The sequence below is a fragment of the Octopus sinensis genome, linkage group LG5 (assembly GCF_006345805.1).
Source record: "Octopus sinensis linkage group LG5, ASM634580v1, whole genome shotgun sequence".
In the NCBI taxonomy this organism is placed as follows: domain Eukaryota; kingdom Metazoa; phylum Mollusca; class Cephalopoda; order Octopoda; family Octopodidae; genus Octopus; species Octopus sinensis.
The window spans coordinates 52,113,170-52,133,690 of NC_043001.1; positions in this window are offsets into that span (position 1 = coordinate 52,113,170).

Consider the following 20,521-nt stretch of genomic DNA (forward strand, 5'->3'; position numbering starts at 1 on the left):
AAGAAGGGTCCAATATAGTTCTAGATATATGAATACTTCTGAACATTAAAAGAAAAATAGAAGAAAAGCAGCAGCATAGAAAGGAGAAAAAAAGAAAACCAGCATATCAATTACAATGTTATTATAACTACAAACAATAATAAGAGTATCTCGATGGATGTTTTGAGGAAAACATGATTAATGCAATCAATCCAAATATCTGTTCTTTATAGGAATCTGATTACTTTGTCAGTAGTTGAAACCTATGGTACAAGAAAACATAATACCGGAATGTGTGATTAGGAATTTCATGTTTTCCTATTGCGTACCATATTATTGTTACTGATATTCACAAGGCTAGAAATATGTAAGGTAATAGTAAACGAATTATCTAATCAATAGACTGAATTTTCAAAAATAGTTTTGGACACAAGCAATGGTGCACACGGTATATCTAATAGAGAAGCATGTTTTGTTTTGAAAATTTCTTTGCAAAATATGTTGGTGTTAGGGGTTGAGTATAAAATCTGACATGAAGTTACCTGAACATATGAATAAAATTATAAGCATTGTAGTTCAATAACTGCTTGTACTTGAAAAAAACAACAACAAAACAGCAACAATTAAAATATCTACCGAGTTAGATTTAATCTGACTACATATGATTTCTTTGTGTTCGTTGGCTTAGTTATGGTTCTGTCTTAAAAAGTTTCGTGAGTGTTTACTTGAAAATTTCACTTACTTTCATGAATTTTCTTTGTTATTAGATAATTATCTGTTGTATGGATTTGTAGATTAACGTTCTTTTTTTACAGACACTTTTCAGATTTTATAACCAACTTCCAGATTACACTTCACATTTGAATTCTAATTCTTACAGATATAGTGAAACACTTGATTACTGATAACAGTGATGTCTTTGAAATAAGATGTTGACAGTCATCTTGCACAGACGTTTTCGTAAAGAGAAAAGTATGAAGACATATTTCTCACAGGAGCAAATATCCATGGCTGTTTTTATTACTTCTCGTGTAGGCAGAGGACTTCTACTGTTCGAAATTGTTTTCCTATTCTTAGACGCCACACTATTTCCTGCACCTCCCTCAGCATTTCTCAGCTTGTGCTCAAGTTAGGTTTTTGACTCTTCTATTTTTCTCGATACATTTACAGATGAGCATCTTTTTTATTTTATATTTTTCTTGCTGGGGAATACGATCAAATCCAGCTTGGCTAAGCAGTGCCAGTACCTCAAGCTGAAGTCAGTGTTGTATTATTATTATTATAGCAAGAATGGTTTCATAGTTTTCAGCAACAATTGTATAACAAAATAGACTTCACTTATCACATATGTCGGTTCTGGTGAAGTCTGCATTTAACTCGTATCAGTGCTTTGTTACAAATGTGACAACGAATTAGGGGACAGTGTTATCCCTAATAACTTCTATTGTAACTCCTGTGTTGCGCCATTCCAAGTATTGTGGTAAGAGCCTCTGGGCAGGTGTCGGTCGCATCAAATAGGTCATATTTTCGCCTTGTCCTTTTTTTGATATGCATATATTTCCATAATATCTGCCTGAAATGAAGGAAGATATGAAAGATGTGTTATTACACACATCGGCTAGGACTGCCTGGTATAAGCCTTTCGGAAGCACGAGAAATCTCCTATGGTTTTTAAGATGCAGAAGTAAGTTGTTTGCATATTTTTCAGTACGATATAAGGTGTTGACGTAAAGATGCATTCCCGTGTCACACAGCTCTCCCAGTAAGATTTTTCTCCGCCACATAATTCATATTGAGGGCACCTCTGTTTGAGGTTGCTGCAGCTAGAGAAGAAAAGCTAGAACATTTTCCTTGTTTTTTAATTAGAAATCTTCATTCATTTCTTTTCTTGGAAAAAATGTCCATATGTTATTACTGCTGTTATTATCGAAATTCTGTAGTTTATATTGTTGAAAACAATAATTGCTGCCAGATATTTATTACTTGCTTACTTTTGTGAAATATACGTTTTTTTTTGCTGAGAATTGAATTTTCCTCGTATTACTGTCTGCAAAAGTATATGTGTTTACGTTCTAATATTTTGGGGATGTTTTTAAGTGCGAAAGCAATTTCTTCTTACAAGTGATAGAAAAGTATTTTTCCTCACAGATTAAAGTCTGTTTTCCCTAAAACGGAGAAAAGTTCCCACTTCTCCATTTAGAAGATTCGCAATAAAAGCGTTCCTCCACATAGATTAATTTTTTTAAAATACCGATCTAGGAGAGCTAGGCGAGCCATAGCTGTCGTTTTCAAACCATCATAACCATAACAGTAGAAGTAACAACAGCAACAGCAATAATAATGGCTTCAAACTTCGGTCACAAAGCCAGTAACTTCTTGAAGGGTTTAAGTCGATTGCATCGACCTCCTAGTACTTATATTATCGACTCTAAAATTATGGAACTCAAACACGATCTCGGTGGAATTTGAACTTAGATCATAAAGGTGGACGAAATACCACCAAGCATTTTCCCCAGCGTGCTAACGATTCTGCTAGCTCACCGCCTTAACAATAGTAACACTAATAGTTTCAAATTTTGGCACAACTGGTATACTTTTTTTTATCGATCGCGAAAAGATGAAAGACAAAATCGACATCGGTGGAATTTCAACTCAGAAAGTAAAGACTGACGAAATGCCGCTAAGCACTTTGCTCGGCGTGCTAACGATTCTGCCATCTCGCCGGTTTAATCCTTTTTATAACTGCTACCAAGGATCTTTCATGCATACACAATAATGTTATCCACAAGGTTGTAAAATAAATTGGGATGGGCAAAATTTTATAAAAACCAGGGAAAGTTTAAAGATATAATACAATTCACTATATAAAGAGATATTAAAATAATTGAATGAATTAAACACAGAATAAAACATACAATTATATAAAAACGTACAGTAATTAAAAAAGATATAAAAATAACGAGAAATGTACATTTACAGTCACTCAATCAACACGATCCTATGAGCTAAATGATATTACCATGTGTCTGCTCGCCAGCTACTCGTATTCGTCTGTGCTGAGTCCTACTTAAGACTTGGATACAACTGCCAATAGACTGCAACATAGTTTGCAGGTGCGGTCTGTACCCTTTTGTTCATGAACCAGCAACTTTATGATTTCGTTTTCTTTGGAAACCTATCAATTCAGTATAGTTGTTCTCAGTACTGTGAGCTTTAAATCTGCGAGGGGAATAGGCTTCTCAGTTCTGGTTTCTTCTGATGTAGGGATTGATTTCCCTTCGCCTGTTCGCCTTATCTTGGGGCTGACATTTCTTCGTAGTGGTAGTGAGTGTGTGTGTGTGTATGTGTGTCTCGTTTGTGTTATTAGTGTTAATTCCTCTACATATTACCTTCATTTCCTTTTATGCTTGTTATATCCAGAGAAGAGGACAAAACTAATTTTTATGGATACCGTGATATTAAAATGTTCTCTGGACTTTAAAAAATCCTCAAAATCTGAAAAGAAAGTAAAAAATAAATAAATAAAAATTCGAAAAGTTAGGCAGATTTAGAAATCCTTGGAGAGAATATCATACAGGTGATGAGAAAATCTGCGATATACAAATTCTTGAATATTAACGATTAAAACAGTGTGCATGAATATGAAAGTTGCAATAACAAGAATGAAAAATAATATTCAGTCAAATTATAAAAAAAAAAGACTCATCTCACTAAGAATAAAACTACGTGCTATTAACACATTTTCAGTATCATCTATAACATGAATCTCCTGTAATATGAGAATGAAACATAAACATAAATTATATAGATCGTAAAATGAGAAATCGAATAAAAGAACATCCCATACTGACACACAATGACTATGCACCCCTTTAAAGAAGTGGTAAGGGATTATTGAATATCAGGTGTAAGTTTAAGAAGGTAGTTGTTAATATTGCTCACAACTTTCCCATTAAAATATATTGGTGCGTGCTTTTGTTAACTATGGCCGTAAATATGGTAGGAAATCGATTATATCCACAGCAAAAATAATTCTCATACGAAATTGGATCAGATTGAAAAATCTGAAGTCTAAGGCTAAAGGAATACCGAAAATAGATATACTGGTGGCATATAAATCAACAGTGGTGAATAACCATAAAGACAAGCCGAATATTTCTTATACTTCTTTGAACTGCATTCCATATACATAAATAAAACAATATCTTTGGCTTGGTTCAACAAATTCATTCTGAATGGGGCAACAGAAGCAACGTATCTGCGATAAAAGTATAGACCATCACCACAACATATAATGAAAAGAATATCCACAAATCCTGTAATATAAATGATAGATGTCTTATATATGTTGTACTGTTTGAAACAATACAACACATTGCATCGGGATATAATTTGAGAAAATATGCTGAAGTTATTCTACAAAGTCCAGTAACTTAATGTTAAGGCTGCAAAGAAAATTCTTGTGGCGTTGATATAAATATCAGCTTGTATTAGAAAAGAATAATGCTAAAGTTAGCATGTATAAAATTCCGCGTATAGCAAACTATATGCCATGTTCATGAATTAAATGAATGACTATAGTGTTATTATCAACATAGGAATACCATATTATTATGAAGTTGTGAAGATACGGACAATAAAGCTCATATCTAACTAAGCAGTTCAGCCTGGAACCTTATACCGGTTAAACACTGATCAGCCAAATCGAAATTAGTTCAAGTTGATCGATACACGATTGCATTCATAAGAGATTAAATTACCGTTGAGGATAAGCGTAGATACATTCTAGGAAATATTCATTTTAGGGTCTGTAAATATTAAGGGGGGAATTCACCAAAAAGAAAATAAAAGACGAAGACAGGTGGTGTAGACACGGGAAGTGAAAAAGTCTTTAACGTTTCGAGCCTACGCTTTTCCACAGAAAGGAACACAGAAATAAACAAGGAGAGAAAATAAAGAATGTGTAAATATTAAGGAACTCTCGCATAACAGTTGTTAAATAGAACTTTCCCGCTCACCTTGAAAATGCATAACACTTTATGGAGTATTCTGAAAATAATCTAGTTACATTCACCCTTTTCTTCGAATTCCGAAATTTTATCGCTAATCATTACATCAATTTAAATATTTGATTGGGACTTATTTTATCGAATGCGTGAGATTGAACGGAAAACTCTACTCAATCATTATTTTAATTCGTAGAAAGATAATAAATATGTACTTTATTGCTTTTATATCCAATCTTCCATATGTTAATAAATTATAATGTCTTCTAACATACGCAGAAGGTCTCACATGTTCCTGGCATTGTATAGTCATTTTAATCATCCAAAATTTTTGAATATTTATTATTATACTTACATCCTGGAAGAATGAAAGGGAATATCGATCCCTGAAAATTTGAACTGGCAACGCAAAATGACGTATCGAAAACATTATTTTATTATTCTACCGAGTCTATGACTCACATGTCAGGAAATCATATTAAATCTATTAGTGACTCATAACATAGGTATAAAATCAATAATTTGTAAACATCTGCGTATAGTCAGTTCATCGAATGTCATGTATTACTGATAATTATTTTGTAGTTACCAACAGAAGCAAACGTAAAACGGATGAATATCAACAGGCAGTTGAAAATGACTAATATAAAGAATCATTTCACTCCTTATATTTTTTACTTGCTTCTGCTATTAAACTGAGGCATCGCATTGAAGTGTTTAGTGGTCAAATAGAGCTTAACTCTTATTCTGATACTTATTCTAGTGGTTTCTTTTTACAGAAATGTTCAATATTATGACGCAAAATCCTAATGACTTTTGTCAACTCAAATAGAAATATAGAAGATGCCCACCAACATACATAAACACACACATGTACACACAAACATAAATTTATATGTATGTCTGTGAGTATATGTTTACATACGTATACAAGGGGCTTGCTCATAGTTTATGTATAGTAAATTCACTTAAATGACCTTGGTCAGCCGGGGTTATAGCAGAAGATAATTACGAAAGATGCTACGCAGTAAGACTGAACTTGAAACTGCATATCGGCGAACTTTTTATGAATTAAATGCTTAGTATTTTTTGTTCATTATTTAGCATTTAAACCAAACCTGATTTAGCAGTTCCACATGTGCTAATCTCATCTACGTTTCCAAATATATGTATGTAGCTTGTGGTTTAGGGACATTTGGTTGCTATTTCGAACAGTTCAAGCATCTGCGAAGAGGACGGCAAGTGGCTTATCATTCGTTTTACATATTAGTAAAATAATCCAATATACAATCTTTACTGATTCAGCTTTCAAATGTAATGATTTCTAAAACAATCAAACTGACATATATTTATATGGCCCAACTAACAGTACTTAAAGATGGAATAAGTCACCCTGTTAACGTAGAACAATTACCTGCTCTAAACAGTGATAAGACAGTAAATTCAACGACTTTTCGACACCTGGCGTTAAAATGTTTTGGATCTAATTTAGACGTGAGTCATTGTAGAAGCGTTAAAAAGCGACCTTGTATCCGAGGCTGACACGAAAAAATGCATCTTAAATGAAATATGAGTTTTAGATTTACATCAGAAAATGGAGAAAATCTGTTCTTCAAATATTCAGAAGATTTTTTTTATTATATAAAAATATTTTGAACACTAACCTGCGAAAGATTAATCGATTGAACCCTACTGCTTAGATTTGGATTACAGTTTTAAGTGAGACTTGCAAGTATCTATGATTCTACTAAATACTTCATTTGCATCGAACGTGGATGACATATCAATGTTAAAAACGCAAGAAAATTTTATTATCATATTGTAAACAACCGATGATTTTAACTGCATGTATTACTAAAGACATTTTAAATACTATGGATATTTTAAATTCTGAAAGGGTAAAAGAATAGCGACAGAGGATTACTCATCTCTCCTGAAAGACTAGCTAAACTTGTTAAGAAAGGCAAATTACTAGGAAAGCTGAAATCGTCTGCGATTGCTTCCAATTCATAACTATATGGAGAAAAAGAAAATCTATAATCACTTACAAAATGAAGTCGGTATTATTAAACTCCGTTCTTACAAGAAATTTCGCGGAGCTAGAGAAACATGGTGAAAGAGAAATAAAGGAAGAGAAAGAGGGAGAAAGAAGAAAAGGGAGAAAGAGTGAGAGATAGAGAAAGAGAGAGATAGAGAGATAGAGAGAGAGAGGTGAACGAAGAAGAGGGTGAAAAAGAGAGGGAGCTGTGACGGTCAGTTAGGAAGCTAGCAACTGAGGAAGATATAGAGACGTCATCAGAAATATTGTGAATGTAAATTTTACAGCATTTTGCTGATATGGTGAAAGAAAAAAATGAAGATATTTACATAATTGAAAATAGCTCTTTCAAATTAATTCCCATCGGATATTTGGTTTCTATTGGCAATCAAATCAATTTAATGATTAGTTTTTAACGAGCTTTCACTTCATTAAACGTATTTCCATATGGAATGACTAAGAAAAGGTATTATAGGACCGGTATGTTTACGAATGATGTAGCGAATATCCTCCTAATCCAGCAGTTATCCACACATATAACAAGTCGAAGTGGAAGAGAGTCATTTCACACTTCTTGCATGATAATTGCCATGCATTTCTATCAATATTTATTTATTTCATCCATTTATTTCTTTTTACTCCATTAGACTATTTTATTACTCTATGTCAAGGGAAAAGACAAAATATTGTGAAATAATTGTGATTTTTTCTGCAAAAATAAAAAAAGTCTAACTAAATTAGTGAAGTAAATATTACGCTTCACAAATAAAGTAGAAAAATTATACAATAACGGCAAAAAATTCGAGAGAAAATGATATTCCAGTGTGTTAAACATTATCATAGTGATCAAAACGGCAATTATGCTATATATTTTGTTTCGCTATATATGATAGTCTCCGAAGATACTTTAACTGATATGAGAGAGATTTAAATTGAAATGGTAAGAAGTTATCATAAAATATTAAAAATATTTTAAATCTAAGATAGTGACAATCGCTACTTATAGCTACAGTACAAGATTTCGATTAATTTTTCATATATTGTTTTCATATTTTTACTAATCACATAAACATAAACAGTTTATACTCAAATGATGTTGAATAAAACATACTTTTAAATAGAGATCGTATAAAAGATTCAAACTTCTAATGATTTTGAAGCTATCTATTGTACGTTAAAATCATTATGAGTTCAAGCATGAAGTGGGGGTGAAAATGTGTTTCGTAACTACATGCATAATTTTGAGTAAATATTGTTTTGTACCATAGTACTCATCTCAACCAAAGTCTATGAATCATATTTAATAGTTAGAAGAGATCGATGTTAACTATTTAACATAACCACCGAGCCTTTGCATATCTTTAGTAGAATCCGCGCTCTCCTTATCTTTCTGATTAAGACATTATAAAACAATTATTAGTTTAAAATTGTTAAAAATGAACTGGCTGGGGAAAATAGTGATGAGGCAAAACAAACATGGAAGCAACTACAAAGATATTTGAACAGAGGACAGCAGAATATCAATTTACTAAAATTACTAGACACATTAGTTCTGGTGTATATACCTGAGTGTGAGTTCAATCAAACACATTGAGTAATCTACGCTGCTTTTCAACATGTTCTTGAATGGCCGGTGGGCATTTTAATTTCGTAGACTTGGACCAGACGGAAATTCATGCATGGAAACTGTGCAACGATCTGATAAAGTATTATTAGAGTTGATATGATGTTGCTAGACACAATAATATTGACAAAAAATTACTAGACATTGCATAGTAAACATAAAGTTCAGAATGCGATTAAAATATGTAACCATAGTTATGAAATTTATTAACTGAGATTTTACATCATTTATGTAAAAGAATTGCATTGCAATTAAATATTTTAAAGATGTATGCCAATCCCGTGTATATTGTGAACAAGCAATAAATATATTTGCAGTCATTAGTTTACAATATAGGGTGAGAAAACCTAACATCACAAGTGAGTCAAGTGTAATATGTAGAAATTATGCATTGATAATCATCAAATAATACTTTATATTATACTAATCATCAAATAAGGAGAGTTGATAACCTATTGCTGCACAGAATATATATCCTAAGATATATATTCGGTTATATATCTTAAGATAAAAGCAGAGTTATTGAAAACTTAGCTGCTGTTATTATAAGACAACGGAGTAACCAAGAAATTTAGTTGAAACCATTTTAAGATGGAAAACCCAGTAGAGGAAAGTAATATGAAAGCAGTAAAAACATAAATATCTGAGTTGATGAAAACTTTTTAACATCGAAACTCGTATTCATAAATCACTTCCAGAAGCTTCAATCGACGAACAAACGAATGGTAGCCAACTTAAATGTTTAATTCAGGGATTTCAAAATAGTTAATTTTGAATAACATACCAACAGTACGTCTACTGGAGACATCAGCTAATCGATGGAATGCATTAGTTGGAAGAAAATAAATATATACTATTCTGCTAGTTGAGAAATAAATCTAAAAACATGAATGATGAAGCAATATTAAGTATATAGTAATGGGGTAAACAAGAGGTGAAAGAGGTATTGATGTTATTAGATATATCATCTGTCGTATGATGTTCATATATAAGCTACAAATATCTAATATATTTAACAAAAATAGTCTACTTGGCGTTTACATTGAAGCTATTATAGCTATTATATTTTAGTTCGTTTCATTCTTTTTATAATATTATAAATTAAGTAGTATTACTGTTTATATTCTTAAAACAAAACAATATAATTTTATGCTATTAATCTTAAATATCTGAACTGAGTTGTTATTTGTGCCGATGGACATAATTTTCATTAAACATTAGATTTCCACGTCAGTTAATCATGTTTGTTATGCTTATGTGCTGAGGCCGAAATTTATGATACCTCATCTTAAGTAGCATTCTAGCAGTTATATCCATATAAGCACAGTGCCATGGGACAAATATAGGAAACTGCGTGATATTTAACTCCATTTTCGTTAATAGCTGCTATACTGGGCTGATCTCAACATAGGGTCTAGTATTTCTCATAATTATATTCACATAATTCATTGAACGTTTAGTATAATTCTACGGTTATTATTCTCACACATGATTACTATTTCCACAGTAAGTGATTGAAAGAGATTACCCAAACTCAATGTCGAGACTTTCTTTACGTAACAATCTATGCATTAATACTTTCAGAAAGAAGGCGGTGAGCTGGTAGAGTTGTTAGCCCGCCTGGCAAAATGCTTGTGGGAAATGGATTAGACTATTAAATTGACTCTAGTCCTTGAGTGGTACTCTATTTTGTCTACCCTGAAGGACGAAAAGCAAAGCTGACCTGAGTAGGGTACGAATTTAGAATGTAAAATGGTAGGGTGAAAGCCAGGAGGTTTTTTTCGTCCAACGTTCATCCGATGCTGTCAATCTATCGCTCTTGCCTTCTCATCATATATACATTAAATATCTAACGTTTATTACTTATATTATTAACAGCTATTGAAAACATAAGGCATAACCAGCATTCTGCTCACATATGTTTTTGGTTTTAAGGGTTTTTGTGTAAGGAGAATGGTCAGTACCTGTGCCATTTTCCATGAATACAAGACTAGTGGGAATTATATTCAGGCTGTAACTTGACCTGAATAAATACAATAGAATGGAATACACTAAATTCACTCAATGGAGAAATTCTGGAGCTAAACTAAGGAAAGGTTTAATTCTCGCACCCAAAGGAAAAATCAATCTTTTTAACAGGCTTCTATCCAGCTTTCGTCAACCGAATCTCACTCATAAGGCTTTTATGTACACGATAACATAATAGAAGACACTTGCCTAAGGAGCCGTGCAGTGACATTGAACTCTACATCATGTGGTTCCGAAGCAAATTTCTCAAGAATATAGCCATGTCTCCACCTACGAAGGAGTTAATACACAATTTATGATACCAAATCTCCTAAACGTTACGCAATTGATTCTAAATAGAATTTCATTAACACTCTACAACATGTATATCGAAACTCTGTCTGATTTTATTATTATTATGAGAAGAGAGCGGTGAGCTGGCAGAAACGTTAGCATGCCGGACAGAATGCTTAGCCTTTCATCCTTTCGGGGTGGATAAATTAAGTACCGGTTACGCCCTGGGGTCGATATAATCGACTTAATCCGTTTGTCTGTCCTTGTTTGTCCTCTCTGTGTTTAGCCCCTCGTGGGTAGTAAAGAAATAGGTATTTCGTCTGCCGCTGCGTTCTGAGTTCAAATTCCGCCGAGTTCGAATTTGCCTTCCATCCTTTTGGGATTGATTAAATAAGTACTGGGGTCCATGTAATCGACTGAATCTCCTCCTGCAAGCTGCCCTTATGGCAAAAATTTGATATTATGATGACAGCAGTTTAGAACAGTGGATTAGCAAAATCATTAAAGCGTCCGAAGAAATATTTCACAGTGTTTGTTCCACCTCTTAACCTTCATGAGTTCAAATCCTGCCGTTGTCAAAAGTACTTTTTATCTATCCGGTTTTGATGAAATAAAGCGCCATTTAACTATTGGGTTCGACCTAATCCATCAACCACACTACTTAAAATTACTGGTCTTCTGTCTCTATTAGAAACAGTTGTTTTTAATATTTTGAACAACCAGCAATTTGTAAACCATATCAACTCAGTCCAACCCGATCACATCGCTTTCCGTGTCGTTTCATTTCCCTGCTGTCTCAATCTCAAAAACCTAATCCAATTATTTAGATTGAAATTTTATTCTCATTCCTCTTGGGACCTTCCTTCCTATTTTTCTTTCTTTACAGGCATCTTAAACCTACAAAAAATGAAGTCGAACATCAACTTGCATTAGCTCCCATCTTTGAGGTGAATTCTTGACCGTTTGTTTGATAATGCGAAAGTAAAACTAATTCTATAATCTATTAATTACAAACTTACAAACGCACATTTTTTTTTTTTACGTTAGGCTGTACATATTCATATCGATAGGATGAGTATAATTTTTGGACAAGAACATTACACACATACAACGCGCGCGCACACACACAACTATGTATGTATTTGCATATATATGTATATATATATATATATATATATACATATAAACTTAGATATGTTTCGACCAAAGATTGGTCCAGGCCATGTCTAAATTAATAGCACCACCTGATAGGATTATTCGAATCCTGTTTAAGTCAAGTTTTGTTTATGGTCCATTCAAGTAGTGAGTTTTTGTTGGGTGAGTTGTATCCAATTATGGGTGGCTTATCTGGTATTCTTTGAAGGAATCTATCCAGACTCCGTTTAAAGTTGATGGGATCCTTTTCCTCTTTGATCTCTTTCGGGACAATGTTAAATAGGGCAGGGCCTGTTGAGGAAAAGAAATTATGTTGCAGTGTACATGTATGCTGTGATCTTGAATTGGGCAGGGGACGTATGGCCCGTGGACCCAGTCTTGGATGAACCTTGAAGCTAATGTTCAGGTCGTTTGGGCAAAGTTGGCGGTATATTCTCCACATCGTACAAATGATGTACCGCTCACGGCGACGCTTTAAGGCGATCCCAATAATCGAGAGCAGCCATGCCTTCAATTCGTTTAGTGAGTGCCCTCTGGGGTGATTCAATCCTCGAGATGTTTTGTCTTGTATGGGGAGACCACAGTGGGCAGCAGTATTCGAGGTGTGGCCGTACAAAGGAGGAGAAAAGTGGTATGATGACACCTTGTTCTCTGGACCGGAAAGTTCTTAAGATCCAGGAACTCATCCGACGAGCTATATCGACCTTCTTGTTGATGTGTGCACTCCAACTGAGATCGTCATCAACAATTACACCCAGGTCTCTGATATTGTTAGAGGCTGTGAGCGGTTCCCCTGAAGGAAGAGAGTATGGCTGTTTTAGTGAGGAATTTCTTCCAAAATGCATCAGCTCAAATTTTCCCTCGTAGAGTTGCATTTTTTTTCTGTCTGCCCATTGACTCACAGCATATAGATCAGACTGGAGTTGAGTTCGGTCTACTTCTTCATTGATGATTTGCTGGAGCTTAGTGTCATCAGCAAATGTTTTCACTTTGCAGTAATGTACGACACTGGAAAGGTCGTTTATGTAAATTACGAAGAGTAGCGGACCTAAGACAGTCCCCCATATATATATTGATTGATTGATTGATTGATTCTAGTTTCAGCTTATGAGCTGTGGCCATGCTGGGGCACCGCCATTTGGTGTTGCTACTTGGTTTCACTTCATGGAGGCTTTCTAGCAACTGCTATTTGGTGCATGAGAGAGAGTTCGATGCAGCTGCCCTCATCTGCCCCTCCTGCCGTGAAGTTGGTTCATCTGGGACACCTGACAGGAAGAGATCCAGCTTCATTTTAAAGACATCTGTATCCACCCCATGCAGGTCTCTCAGGTTCTTCGGGAGGATATTGAAGAGCTGTGGGCCTCGGAAGCCCAGGCTATCACAGAATCTTGTCCTACATCTTGATGGCAGGTTTGGAGTCCTAGGCACCACGCAGTGGCGCCCAGTTCTGGCATTTGCGTAACTCTCGATGCCAAAGTTCAGGACACTTCCCTCCAGGATCTTCCAGATGTATATTATGGCATGTCTTTCCCGCCTACGCTCCAGGGAATATAATTTTAATCTCTTGAGTCTTTCCCAGTAGCTTACATTCTGCATAGAGGCTATCTTCTTGTGTAGCTTCGTTGGATCGCCTCAAGTTCTGTGATCAACTTGACACTGGATGGTGACCATAGCTGAGAGCAATAGTCAAAGTGGCTTAGGACAAGTGTCTTCCAGAGGACCATCATGGTTTCTTGTTCTCTTGTTCTAAAGGTTCTAAGAATCCATCCAGCCAGCCGTCTACATTTCATTGTCAGTTTAGCAACATGTACATGAAAGGTCGCGTCATCACTCATGTGAATACCCAGGTCACGCACTGATTGTGCCTCTGGGATTGCAATCCCTCCGGGTCCAGTGTATTCATTGGGTATTGCATTCAGTTTTGCATGCTGATAGTATAAAGCTTGAAACTTTCCAGCATTGAACTGCATGCTATTCTTTTCAGCCCACTTGTATATTTCGTCCAGCTCACATTGCAGGTGTTTAGTGTCCTCAGGGTTCTGTATTGCCTGTGAAACTTTTGTATCATCTGCATAACTGTGATCGTGGCTCTCTGCGTGGCTGAGAGCATGTCTGAGAGGGCCATTATGAACAGTAGTGGTCCCAGAACAGTGCCCTGCGGAACACCGCTCACTATTTGTGTGTTAATGGAGGTGGCCCCATTGGCTACTACCACCTGACTTCTATCCTTCAGAAAGTCATGAAGCCATTCTCCCAGTTTTCCAACTATGTTGAGATCACGCAGTTTGTGACATATCATTCCATGATCGACTTTATCAAAGGCCTTTGCAAAGTCGAGATATATCACTTCCACATTTGAGTGGTTGAGCAGCCGTTTCAGCACCCAGTCATAGTGTTGTAGGAGCTGAGTTAAACAGCTTCTCCCTGGTCGGAAACCATGTTGGGTGTCGGGCAGCAAGTCATTCTCTTCAAGGAAGGTGATCAGCTTCCTTCTGACTATTCGTTCCATGACCTTGCTGATGTGTGAGGTCAGAGAGATAGGTCTATAGTTCTTGGCTTCCGCTCTGCTACCTCCTTTATGAATGGGGCATATTTTACCTTCCTTCAGTTTTCCTGGAAGTTTGCCAGCTGCAAGGAAGCTCTGAAAGAGGAACTGCAGTGGTCTTGCTAGGACTCTCTTACATGCTTTTAGGAGGATTGCCGGGAATCCATCGGGGCCAGTAGCTGAGTCTGTTTTCATTTCATCTATAGCCTTGGTTACATCGTCTTCCTTTATATCGATGTAATCTATCGTCGCCGCCTCTGATTTTATATCTGCAGTGGTAAAAAAGTCAGTTGGATTGGTGATTTGGAGATGCCCAAGGGGTGGAGTGAAAACACTCTTGAATTGCTCATTCAGTATTTCACTTACCCTCATTGGTTTTCCTGTAAGTGTGCCATCCTTTTCGAGGAGTGGCCCTATTCTACAGTGCACTGTAGCTGTTTCTTTGGCATACCTGTAGAAAGCTCTGGGGTTAGATTTTATGTTTTCTATAGCCCAGGCTTCTTTGTCTGCTCTTTCTTTTTCATGGGAGAGTTGCAGACATTTTTCGATTTCCAACAGTTTTATTTTTAGGCGGGACTTTTCACTGCTTTCAATCTGTTTGTTTAGGCGATTTGAAATTTTGTACGCCGTCTCATTAAAATTTTCCTCTCTCTGGGGATTTTGTTCTTGTGTACAGTGGCCTTTCTCTCTGGGACACATTTGTAGCACATGGCTTGCATTACAGACATGAATTGTTGAAGTTTCACGTCGATGTCTGGCGAGGAGAGACATTTAGGCCAGTTTTGTTTGAGGATCTCTTTCTCAATTTGTTTCCAGTTTGCCTTATGGTAGTTCAAGCTGGAAAGATTTTGAGGGTTCTTGTAGGCTGCATGTCCGTGCTCTCTTTTGGCCCGTACATGGTCAGCTCTATCATGTTGTGATCCGAGAGTAGTGTCGGTGTCACTTTCACATTATGGATGAGATCCATGTCATTTGTGAAGCAGAGATCCAGTGTGTTACCTGCCCTGGTTGGTTGGAGTATTACCTGCTCCATGTACAGGGTGTTGATGAGGTTCAGGAGGGACCTCGCCTGTCCTCGTTCACATCTTGTCATTCCTGGGAGAGAAAGGCCCTCGGGCCATCTGACATTGGGCAGATTGAAGTCTCCCATAAGAAGCACACCTATGTGTTGTTCTAATGTGGTTAGAATTTCTTCTATTTTTATAAGGCAGTCTTCAAACTTGCCCACATGGCTTGGGGCATCTGGAGGGCGATATGTAGCACACACAACTACATCAAGTTGCTTAATATGTACAATTAGTGTGTCACAAACCGAGTTTGAGTATGACAAGAGGACCTGGGGTGTGAGGTCCTCACGGATGTACATAGCAACACCTCCATGACTCCTTTCTTTCCTGTCGGGCCGTAGTACAGCATACTGTGGTATGTGTAACTCCGCATCTGCTATGTCCGGTTTCAGGTGCGTTTCTGTAAGTGCTATGCATATGGCTTGATTGCATGCAACAAAGTCTCTCAGGAACGGGATCTTTGTCCTGTTACTGAGTGTTTGCAGTCCTCTGATGTTCAGTAGGAGTATCGAGGTGAGGTGTACGTTGTTGCCGGCGGTGTCCATCCTGTGTCTGTTTGCTGTGGTGGTCTGGTATATAGTGGGTAGTCCCACCTGCGGGCTTGGGTTTGATGAAGCCAGGTCAGCTGCTGTACAATCTTTTGTGCCATGCACAAAAAAGATTGTTGCTCAGCAGCTGCTCTTTCGACAACATCATGTTGGCTGTTTGTGGCGCGCACAACATCTGCGTACCTCCGCTTTGGGGCAGGTGGTGCGTGGTCCATCCCTTTTCTTTGTGTTGATGGTTTGTCCATCTGCCTCGTGTCTCTGTGGCAGGGTCCCCGATGTGCAAAGCGGCAGCCTGCACCTTCCTTTCCGTGCCAGCAGGAACCTCTCAGGTAGAACATACACACCCGTGTGCGCTGTTTGGTTCCATCCTTTGCGGTTCCACTTCTACTCCTGGTTGTTTCTCTCTTTGGTCCTGCTTGAGCTTTTTCTTTTCCTTTAGCTCTTCCAGTCCTTCTTTTAGTTCTTCTTCCTCCCTCTACCTCTTCACTGGGTTCTCCGTCTCCATGGCCCTTGCTGCCGGTTGGAGAACTTGCACCTGGGTTCACTTCCCGGGCAGGTTTCTCATTCAAAACCTCCTCCTGGGCGTCCACCAGGTGGGGGTGACTTCTTTCATCGTCTCCATTCTTGCCATCTTTGCCCCGCTCGTTCTCAAAGATGGCATCAAGTGCGCCAATGTGCGACCGTACAAGCGCATATGAGCGCACGAATTCCTGTCTCTTTCGCTCCATCTGAGCCGCTGTCCTCTTGTAGCCTCTGCTCTTCAGCGCAGCCGCAATCACCTCGCTAGGGCTATCTCCGCCGGCGCACTCCCATGCTCGTACGAATAAATCCAGCTCGTCACGTCTCCATGCTCTGGACATGCTGGATAATCCGTCTATCCGTTTATCTATCTAATTATGTTCGAGAGAAGACAGGAAGATATTAAGGCTAATTAGAAGATAGAGTACTTGAAAAAGAAATATTAACAATATTAAAGTTTGTGTAAAAACGTTATTTAATCTTAAGGCTAATTAGGAGATAGAGTATCTGAAAATATATTAGCAATATTAATATTATATTAGAGTGTGGGTAATATTAAACGTTATTTAATTTAATCTTAAGGCTATTAGAAGACAGAGTATCTGAAAATATATATACAATATTAAGCAATATTAACCGTTATTTAATTTAATCTTAAGGCTAATTAGACGTTTTAATATTAAACGTTATTTAATTTAATCTTAAGGCTAATTAGAAGATAGAGTATCTGAAAATATATTAGCAATATTAATATTATATTAGAGTGGAAAAAACGTTATTTAATCTTAAGGCTAATCAGAGATAGAGTATCTGAAAATATATTAGCAATGTTAATATTATATTAGAGTGTGGGTAATATTAAACGTTATTTAATTTAATCTTAAGGCTAATTAGAAGATAGAGTATCTGAAGAATTATTAACAATATTAAAACAATATTAAACGTTATTTAATTTAATCTTAAGGCTAATTAACAATAATTATTAACAATATTAAACAATATTAAACGTTATTTAATTTAATCCTAAGGCTAATTAACAATAATTATTACAATATTAAACAATATTAAACGTTATTTAATTTAATCTTAAGGCTAATCAACAATAATTATTAACAATATTAAACAATATTAAACGTTATTTAATTTAATCCTAAGGCTAATTAACAATAATTATTAACAATATTAAACGTTATTTAATTTAATCCTAAGGCTAATTAGACGTTATTAATATTAAACGTTATTTAATTTAATCTTAAGGCTAATTAGAAGATAGAGTATCTGAAAAATTATTAACAATATTAAAACAATATTAAACGTTATTTAATTTAATCTTAAGGCTAATTAACAATAATTATTAACAATATTAAACAATATTAAACGTTATTTAATTTAATCCTAAGGCTAATTTGACGGTATCAATATTAAACGTTATTTAATTTAATCTTAAGGCTAATTAGAAGATAGAGTATCTGGAAAATTATTATATCGAGAACAGTTATTGAAAATGTAAACAAACCAAATGACGATCGCAACTTTAACTAAGATGTGGGCCTAAGTGAAAGATAAAATAGAATAATAAATAAAATATGAAATAGATGAAATTGATACTTAATCCAACAATGTGGTCTGGATTATTTTTTTTGGTTTACGGGATTTTTTTTCAGGAGAGATGCTTCTTTTTTCTTTCTTGCAGGAGATAACTTGATTCAGTTATTTTTATTTTTTATTTTTTTTGAAACATAGGAAGCAGAATGCGCCCTCCACGGCACACAAACAAGTAATCCCCAAATATGCCGCTATCACTGCGCCAGAGACTCTGCACACAAATAGTGCCTGCATCTTCACGCATCTACCCGGCACTAGACGCACTACCGGCCAAGGCCAAAGCACGCATCCCACAATAACATCAACACCACCAAATAGTAAATCGAAATTCAAACACACACAACTCGGAGTCCCAAAATCTGCCGGTATTCCCAACGTGAGAGAACATGTCTACTGAGTGACTGTCCCTTCACTCATCTTCCAGGGACCCGACGCACAAACAGAAACGGGGCCTCAAGCCAACACACAAACCTGAATAACATTAAAAATAGAAACACACCATGCTGCAGTAATGCTGGTCCAGTCTTTTCAGGAAGACACAAAAAAACAACAACAAAAGTGGAAACTACAACTATCCAACAGTGCAACCACACCTCCAGCCAAAAACTGCTCCCTAAGCAGGGAAATTCTTTTTTAGCCATGTTGAACATGGCAAAAGAGATACACAAAAACATTCTAGCCATCACTCAACACCATCCTATGCTATTACCCCAGTGCACCAATTCCCCACATTGCTGCCACTAACACACACAAAAAATCCAAGCCCCCTGCAACAGTCAAAACCAGCCACTACACTAACCTCCACATTCCTACTCAATGCACAAGGTGTCAGCCCTTCCATCAATGCACAAAAATGGAAGGTCCAATTCATTGAAGACTGGGTTGGTAACCATTCACACCACATCCCTTTCTTCATTCTCACTGAGACCCACCTTGACAACTCCCACTTGGAAGCCGAAGTGAGAGTGAAGAATTTCACAACCATCCGCGCGGATCGTATCGGCAGGAGGAAGGGTGGAACTGCCATTTTCCTGCATGATTCATTTACGGCAGATGGAAATAGTATATCTCCAATGGCTACTGTGAATCAGTCACCGTGCACAACAAAGCCAATGACCTGACAGTAATTGGGCTCTATAGGCCGTCCCAAACACCCATACTGTGCTTAAAGAATGCCTCAACAGCATTAAGTGCTTTATTCAACAGTGCCATTCTAGCAACATACTCATGATGGGAGACTTCAATCTACCCTGTGTTGACTGGACTACAAACTGTTTGAAACCAAGCACTCCCGCCTCAACCGCTGACAAAGAAGTAGCAGAGTCACTTTTCGACTTTACGAATGAGTTTTTCTTGTCCCAACTTGTCTTGCACCAACAAGACATCAGAACATTTTGGACCTAGTGTTTAGTAACCACACTAACACTATACATAACGTTACAGTGGAAAAAACCCTTTTTCAGACCATGACATGGTTCTCTGTAACATGAAATTCCACCAGCCGAAAATTAATCCTAGTGACCTTCCTCCAGCCCACCCATTTGACAACATGGATCTCCATAAAGCCAACTGGGATGCAATCAGGAACGAGCTATCAAATGTTGACTGGTCTTTACACATACACACATCTCCACCAACCATAAAACATCTTGGCAGATTTGTAGACACCGTCACAGACATATGTGCAAAACACTCCCCACCAAGACCTTTGAACAAAAAGTGCAGAATCCCCCAAAACAGAAAAACCATTATCAGAAAAATAAAAAGAACAAACAAAAAAATTAACAAACTAAAGTACTGCCAACAGCAACACACACATTCGACGGCTATCGCACTGCTTGAATCCAAAAAATATAACCTCCAACAATGCATGAAGACCCTCATCAATAACCAAAGATCAGCTGAGGAGAAGTGGGCCATTGAAAAAATCAAACTCAACCCCAAAGTGTTCTTTTCTTTGCGAGGAAACGCAGGGTCACTGTCTCCACTGTAGGCCCTCTAATTGACGAAATGGCACTATCCAAGATAATGCCAAATCCATGGCTTAGATACTGCAGAAACAATACTGCTCTGTTTTCAGCAATCCTGATATGGCCAATCTGGGCTGTATCAGTGATGTCAACCCCAACACACT